The 7,887-nt window shown below is 46.2% G+C and overlaps 1 protein-coding gene across 1 annotated transcript in view; it reads right to left on the bottom strand.

Annotated features, from left to right (window-relative positions):
• Positions 1-2,351, bottom strand: part of CAMKV (CaM kinase like vesicle associated) — a 24,235-nt gene extending 21,884 nt beyond the window's left edge. The window contains exon 1 of the mRNA XM_069095416.1: positions 2,159-2,351. The gene's annotated coding sequence lies outside the window, so the exon portion shown is untranslated. The remainder of the gene's footprint in view (positions 1-2,158) is intronic.
• Positions 2,352-7,887: the final 5,536 nt, after the last annotated feature.

The following is a 7,887-nucleotide window of genomic DNA, read 5'->3' as shown; positions in this document are numbered from 1 at the left end:
CCCACCTCTCACTCCTCTTCCCCACTCCCAAACAGCACCCCACTGGTGAATATCCAGAATGGCGAATGTAAAATTAATTTCATAGGGGTAAGATCAGCACCCCAAAATCTAACTTTCAGTATGAGACTGCATTTCAGGAAACAATGCTTCGGGGTCTAGACTGCTAGGAGGGCTGTAGCCATGTTCTTTTCCTCAGTGCTCCCCAATTATCCTTTACTACCTATAGTTATTGTCCAGAGGATGATCCAATCCCAGCAGAATTGGGGAGTGGAAAGGTGTCCTATGCTGTCACTGGCAGGCCCCACCCCATCATATCCTGGCTTCCTCAGACTCAGGTACAGAACAGGCTGAGCTTCTGAGGGAGTTGGGACACACAGAGAAGCTCTGTCCTTCCTCCAGCCTCTACCCCTCATTCCTACTGCTCAGGAGAGACAGAATACCATATCCATGGTCCAGTGAAAGGGTAATGCCACTGTTACCAGGCTGGGAGGGTTGGGAGAGGGGGATAGAAAGAGAAAGCTACTCTTCTGGGAGGGAGGGAGTTCCTAATCATCAGAGGGGGTGTTTGTTCAGGAGGCAGTAGAATACAATTCCTTGGGCAGAGAGGAGTATTGGGGAGAAAGTGGCATAAAATGACAGGTTGACAGGGGCTCTAGGGGCGGGAGGGAGAATGTTTCTAGAAATGAGGTTCCCCAGGACAGAAAGTGGGAGACATTAGGGAGGGGTCTAATTGGAAGTTCACAGCTGGGTATGCTACCAGAGAAACAAAATCAGACTCCCCTTTCTCCCATTTTGCTCTCTCCAACCATACATACAGGCAATATACAGCTCTCCAAATAATAAACCCAGTATCTCAAGACCCTGAGGATTCTTCTCCAGCCTGATAGGTCAGCTATCTCTGCTCCTTCCCCCCATCCTCAGGTTCCATTCTTAGGAAAATTGCCTCATAAATGGAGCCCCTACATATACATATATGTACAGTGCACAAATGCAGAAACTAAAGAGCCCTAAACCCCTTCCCCCTAGCCAGAAACATGTGCCTGCTAGCCCCTCCCCCATCTCACTCGTGCACATGTGTCTGCACCCACGCCCCTCTCCCCCCATCACCGACCCGAACACATGGACACCCGCACTCCTGGGCACCTGGCCTACACGTGAGCACCCCAGCACCAACCAAGACCTATGGCTTCAGCTAAAACAACCCTGCCTCAAAGGGTCTGAGCCAAAGAATGGGGATGAAGATCCTTAGCCCTATTCCAAAATGGGTTAACTCCTTCTCTCCCAGCCCCCACCCAAACCTTCTCTTCCAGCCCCCTAGGCGTTTTGTCACCAATAAAGAACTCCCGGTTGTCATGGAAATTAGTGCCTGGTCTGGGCTGAGAGAGAGAGAGAGAGAGAGAGAGAGAGAGAGAGAGAGAGAGAGAGAGAGAGAGAGAGAGAGAGAGGATTCGGGGATCCCTCCGAGGATACAAGAAAGGGTTGAGGGGATGGAACTTGGGGAGCCGAGCAAGGGGAAGGAAATGGGCAAAACAGACCCTCCCGGGGCACCGGAGTGTCCTGCACACAATAGGTGCTACTCCACAAATGCTGATTTAATTGAATTTTGATCTGCTAGTATAAGCGGGTCAGTCGACAACAGATCTGGCTCCCAGCTGAGCTAGCCTTTCTGCACCCAAGGCTTTGGGTCCTATATGTCCAGAGACAAGGGTATAAGGAGGGGCCATGGGATCAAGGGATATGGTGGAACACACGTCCTTCTGGGGAGCTGCTCCAGAGAACTTTTGCTCCCAGACCCTCTCTGGGCCCGGAGCACCCCTCCCCCACCCCCTGAGAAGCCCGCGTGTTCAGCCTGACAGGCTGCTCAGCTCGGCTCTCAAAGCTAGTCTTCGCTGCCTCCCTTCCCAGAGGGGCTCAGTTCTTACCACTCCACGGCCCCGAAAAGCACAGAACACTCCCCCCTCCCCCAACCACCCAACACACACACACACACACACACACACACACACACACACACACACACCACTCCGGTTGCTGTGCCGCCAAATCTCGCACCTAAAAGAAACTAACCCCTCCACCCACCCAGTCCAGGGGTCCTTTTAGCTCCCTTAGGGCTAAGCCGTGTATGTTCCTAACCCTGCCGTTGGTCTCAGGGACCCACCTGCAGCGCCTGTCCCGTCACAAGGAAGCTGCCGACTCGAGGCTCAAGGGGCTCCGGAGGGTCCAGGGATGCCGCAGTTGGCGGCAGGACAGAGTCCGCTCCGGGCGGGGGAGATGCGGCGCCGAGTCCAGCCGCTCCCCAGCTCCGCGCGCCTCCAGCATCGCCCGCCGCTCCCCAGCGCAAAATTCGCACCGGGGGCCGGGGGAGGGTCAGAGGGGGTGGAGCTTTATTCTATTCGGGCCCGCCCCCGTGGGGGAGGAGCCATGAGTATGGGCGCGGGGCGGGGGTGGGGGTAGGGGGGTTGGGGAAAAATCAAAATGCACTGGTGACTCACCCAGTATTCCTAGCCCCCTCCCCGACCCTCGTTCTCAGGAGAGGTTCTGGAAGTGTACGAGTCCTGAACCAGGAAAGGACCCCTCTCCCCAACTTTTGATTCACCGCAGCCCTCCAGCCCCTCCTTCACTCGGGATGCAGGAAAGAATTCTAAAGCCTTCCATGCAGCAGGGAACAGGCAGGGCTAAGCCTCCACGTGCCCATTTTACAGAAGAGGAAACTAAGGCTGAGAAAGAAAAGGTTTTGCCCAGGGCAGCTCAGCCATCCAGAATGCTCTGCTTAGGGGCTCAGACTGCTTTAGTCCTTTCCTAGTTCTCAGTCCCTAGTCAGTGATTCGGACACTGAAGATGTCTTGCCCTGGAGATTCCAGGGATGAGGAGGGACATGGGAATTTGGAACGAGGAGAGGAAGCCTTGGGGCAGAGACTGGGCTGGGTCTGTGCATAGACAAAGACAGAAAACATGCATGTAATTCATGTTAGTGTGTCTGTGCTGACGCACGTAAGCGTGTGTTGGGGATGCAAATGTGTATGTGTCTCCCTGGATGTGCGTTGAATTGGTGGGCGTTTGTATGTACATCTGAGCATATGACTATTGTGTATGTTTCTGTATATTGTGTCCACATCGATATATGTTCATACATTGTGTATGCGTCAATAGGAGATTATGTGAGTTTGACATTTAGGGGTTCTGTTGGAAAGCTGGTTACACTAATCGTCCCTTTCCATCTCCCTTCCGTCCCCACTGGATAGTATTATGAGACAGTACTTAGGAAGGACTGAGGTTAGAGCAAGCAAGCGTTGTGTAAACTGGGTAAAAAGATATCTTGAGAACTGCCTTATAGGACTTAAACGACCTGACTCTGTCTTGAAGGGCTGCTGAATTGAATCGTATCCTGGCAACCTCCAGTCTTCTGCCTTGCTTCAGCACTTGGACAGCTCCGGAGGCACTCCGGTACCACTTTTCATTGCTTCTTGTCTTTTCTTAGGTCTCTTGCCTTTGGCCCTGTTGAGGGTTCAGATGATGTGACCGTAGCACCCAGGAATCTGGCTCCCTAGTAGAGCATTAATTTTTCAAATTTAAAACAAATACTTTAAAATAGGGCAAAGTGATAGATGGTGTGTCCCCAAAAGTTTTAGTACAGTTTTAAGCTGTAAGGTTTAAAGGTTTTAAAGGGATTTGGGCTCTAATAGGTTAAAACTGCATTAAGACTTTTGGGACAACTTTTATTTCCAATAATTAATAAATCAACAAGAGTTTACTGAACAACTATTTTGATCCAGGTTCCCAACTATGGAGGATTCAGGTAAATAGAAGGAGGTCTGTGCCTTTCAGGGTAGCAACACTCGACAAAATTAAGGATGTCAAACCTTGTATGCCCAGTGCCTCATATATCACATAGAAAGTGAGTACTGCAAAACTTCATAATAGAAGGAAATCTCGGTGGACTGGAGTGGTCTAGGAAGCCTTTGTTGAGGAGTCTGTGATTTGAGCTGGACCCCGAAGCACAGATAAAATTTAGAAAGAAGGGGAGAGGGATATTATAGGGAGGAGAAAAACCACAGAGATAGGAATACAAAAGGCCAGTTCTCTGGTGTGAAGGGACTCTGGAGCCTGCTGTTTGAAGGCTCTTATGTAAGTTATCTAAACCACTTCTTTATCTCCAGGCAGATCTAAGCAGAACTGAGGTATAATGTTGGGGAGAGAGAAGGTGTTGCTATAAGCTCTGTATACCTACCTCACTCCTTCACCCTATTCGGTGTCCTAGGAGCTTCACTGGTCACCATTTTGATCATATGGTCCAGAATCAGAGGCCGTTGGCCTCTCTGTGAATGGTCCATCCTGGGCATTACCCCTGCTTTGGGGGTTTATAAGCCATACTAATAAAGATTCAGATACATTCACTGGACAAATACAACCAGATCTCAGTTTCCCACTACAGAGGAGAGGATTCAGGAAGGTGGTAATCCACAGAATCATATAATCTCCCAAAGTACTTCTTTTAGCTTCAGATTGCTTTAAACAATTTGAAAGGAAGCAGATGTGTTTTCCCCATCCTATCTGATTCTAGTTAATATTGTAAAAGGCCTGTCTTTCCTGGCTTCACTGAGACCTATGTCAGGGGAAGGTGGTGCAGTGGGATCTATCCTTAAAATTTTCGTCAATTTGCCTGTATCTCTTTTACACTTATTCTATCTTATATAAAAGTTATTTGCATATGTGTCTTTCTCTATGAGTTTGCAAGTGTCCAAAGTGGAGAGTCTGTATTATTCAGATAATCTGCATGCAAGTAATTGAGAACTAACTTCACATTTATTAAATATCACTAAGGAAGTTCCTTTGGTTTCTAGTTTGCTGTCCTTGGCAGCCACAGATGACCCATCAGTAGCAACACATATTCAAATAGTAGTATATAACTTTCCTTTTTCTGTCAAGGACACCACCATCATTCCAACCACCCAGTTTCACAATATAGGCATCATCTGCAACCCTTCACTCTTTCTCATCCCTCAGATACAATTAGATGCCATGTTTTGTTGATTCTGTCTCCCCACAATATCTCCTGTACCTGTTCATTTCTACACACAATTACTACTCAAATTCAATTCTTCCTCTCCTCCCCTAACTGCTCTCCCAGCATTAAGTCTCTTATCTTGAATCTACCCTCATATAGTTACTAAATTGACATTTGTCAATCACAGTTCTGACCACATCATGACTCTGTTTATGCAATGTCAGTAATTCCTCATTGCCACTAGGATAAAAATCTCTTTTTTTCTGATTTCACATTAATTTCCCCCACTACCTTTGTGTTTCAATTGTTATAAATTGTTACTGTACTCCATGCACAACACTCCATCTCCCACCTTTGCACAGGTTGTCTTCCATCATGGAATGCTCTCCCCCCTCATTTCTGACTACTGGAATCCCTAGATCTCTTCAAGGTTCAGGTGAAGTCTTATTTTTATGAGGTCTTTCTGAATCCCCCAGTTGTTAGTGTTCCCCTCCTCCCCAAATTACATTCTATATATTTTGCATTTGCTTATATATTTAGATGCTGTCCCTCTCCTTCAGTTCAATGTAAGTTCCTTAAGATCAGGGACTGCTTTGTTTTTGTCTTTGTATCTGCAACTTCTTCCACTGTTCCTGGAAAATAAATATTTATTGAATTGGATGATTAGTCCTTACAACAACTCTGTAAGGCAGGTAGCACAAATATTATTATCTCCTTTTTACAGATGAGCAAAATAAGGCTCTAAGAGATTTAGTGATTTAGCCATGGTCACAGTCAATTAAGTGTCTGAGCAGAAATTTGAATGTAGGTTTCCTGGCTTCAAGTCCAGCTTTCTGGCTACTATGCCATGTTCCTTCCAATACCAGCAGTGTGGTGATTTGTATGTATATGACTAGAAATGACTGTCCTCACACTGAATACACATAGACTATATTCTTTGGTAAATGTCATTGATTTTTGTGCTTAGTTTGATACATTCTCTCCCAGCTACCCTGCTCTTGTCCATAGGAAAGAGAGACAGGAAAAAACCTGGATTTGGGGGATCAGACTTAACTGGACCTTCTGTAGGGGATGCCCTTATTTAGTTCCCTCGGGACCAATAAGAGGAAGGCTAGAGGATTTTTTTTCCAGGAATATAGATGGATGTAAGTATATGGAGATAATCTGCACACAGTAGGCACTCAGTGAATGTTAACTCTTGGCCATGATGATATATCTATGTGCAGTCATGCCTGTGATGGCATGAGTGTGTGTACATGTGCCTGTTTCTCTCTAATTCCCTGGGCATCCAATTGAATGTGCACTTTTGTGTGTGCATGACTGCACACACAAATCCCCAGGACTGTCCTCTCCCCATTTCTGAGAAACAGATATCCAGATCATAAATGAGGAATAATTTCCAGAGACCATAGGTTTATCTTTAGTTTGTGCAGGAGAGGGGAAAAGGCAATGTATGACTGACATGCCATGGGTGTGACATGACCTAGGGTCATAGGAGAAACTCCCCTGCCAGGAATTTGAGCTTTTCCTCCTACAGTCTGGGTAGAGACCAGGGCTCAGCAAGAATCAGGTGAATAAAGCTGTTTTAGATCATTCTGAAGGTTGGAAAAGAGAGCAGATGACCCATGGAGGAACCAAGGGGAACTAAGATACCTAATGTATGGAAGCCCCCTTGCTGAATTGGACCAAGAGGAAAGAAGGGCTTAGGGGATGGAGATTGCAAGTCAGTGTTGCCATAACTACCACCCAAGAAGTCCTGAACTGAAGGGATATGAAAACAAGGGCCTCTCCAGAATTTAACCACTGAGAAAGCAAGGGATTCCAGTAAGAGTGGTGCAGGAAGAAGGCTGAAGTTTCACTTTGGCTCCATTCTCAGTTTTTATGGTCTGGGCACCCATCACTCCAGAGCTGGATTCTTCCCTGTCAAATAAGAACATGTGAGAACTCTACTTCCTAGCTCTTGTTTGGGCATGGATGGGTAAAAGCCTGGGTTTGAATCTTGGCTCTGCTACTTACTGTCCATGTGACCTTGGGCAAATCAGCTTGCATGTCTGAGCCTCAGTTTCCTCATCTCTAAAGGAGGGGTCGGCTTAAATTATTTCTCTGGTTTCTTCCAGTTCTAAATTATCCTATGACCCATCCTTCATTGCCTGGCTTTAGGAAGGCATCAACTCTGTCTCCCAGCATTCCTCTATAAGTGCTTGTCAAGAATTCTCTTTAACCCAGAAGAGAATAGCTTTCTTTTCACATCCAAGGCAGCCAGCCCCTAGACTGGGTGTTCAGGGCTTTAGGCCCTGGCTGTTCCCCTCCTAGGGCAGAAGGCTTAAGGTCTCCCAGTCCATTTTCCTCACCCTGAGGATCCTGAATCTTATCATTCCTAACTTCACTCAACAAGTATTTATTGATTATCTATAACAAACCACGTAATTAATATTGCCCCTCTATCTCTATTTCCTGGCTCATAGTTAGAATAGATCTTATTTTCCATATTAAAATTGAGAAGTTCATTCTTAGAGTTCTAAGATGGACCTTTCTGCCAGTCTATTACTAGGTCTGGGTTCACACATTCCCCTCCCCTTTTTTTTCTCCTCTCAATCATACAGTGAACTGGTGTTCTGTCTGCTTCCCTCCCCAAGAAAAACTTCTCAAGAAAAGGCCCTACTATTTAGTCATATATACCTTAATGAATCAATAATCAACAGGTACTCGTTAAGTAAGCAATTACTATGCACCAGACTCCATGCTAAGCTCTGGAGATAGGAAAAAAAAGCAAAAACCATTCCTGACCTCCAGGACAATTCAACAATTTCACTATAATGTGGACAATTACCATATATATATATATATACATACATGTAAATAAATACAAATTACATACAAAG

Source organism: Petaurus breviceps, unplaced genomic scaffold (assembly GCF_028583685.1).
Source record: "Petaurus breviceps papuanus isolate PSGF00001 unplaced genomic scaffold, PetGlider_PUasm1.0 227, whole genome shotgun sequence".
Lineage (NCBI taxonomy): Eukaryota > Metazoa > Chordata > Mammalia > Diprotodontia > Petauridae > Petaurus > Petaurus breviceps.
The sequence above is the reverse complement of the archived record's forward strand: the minus strand, read 5'-3'. Positions and strand labels throughout refer to the sequence as shown.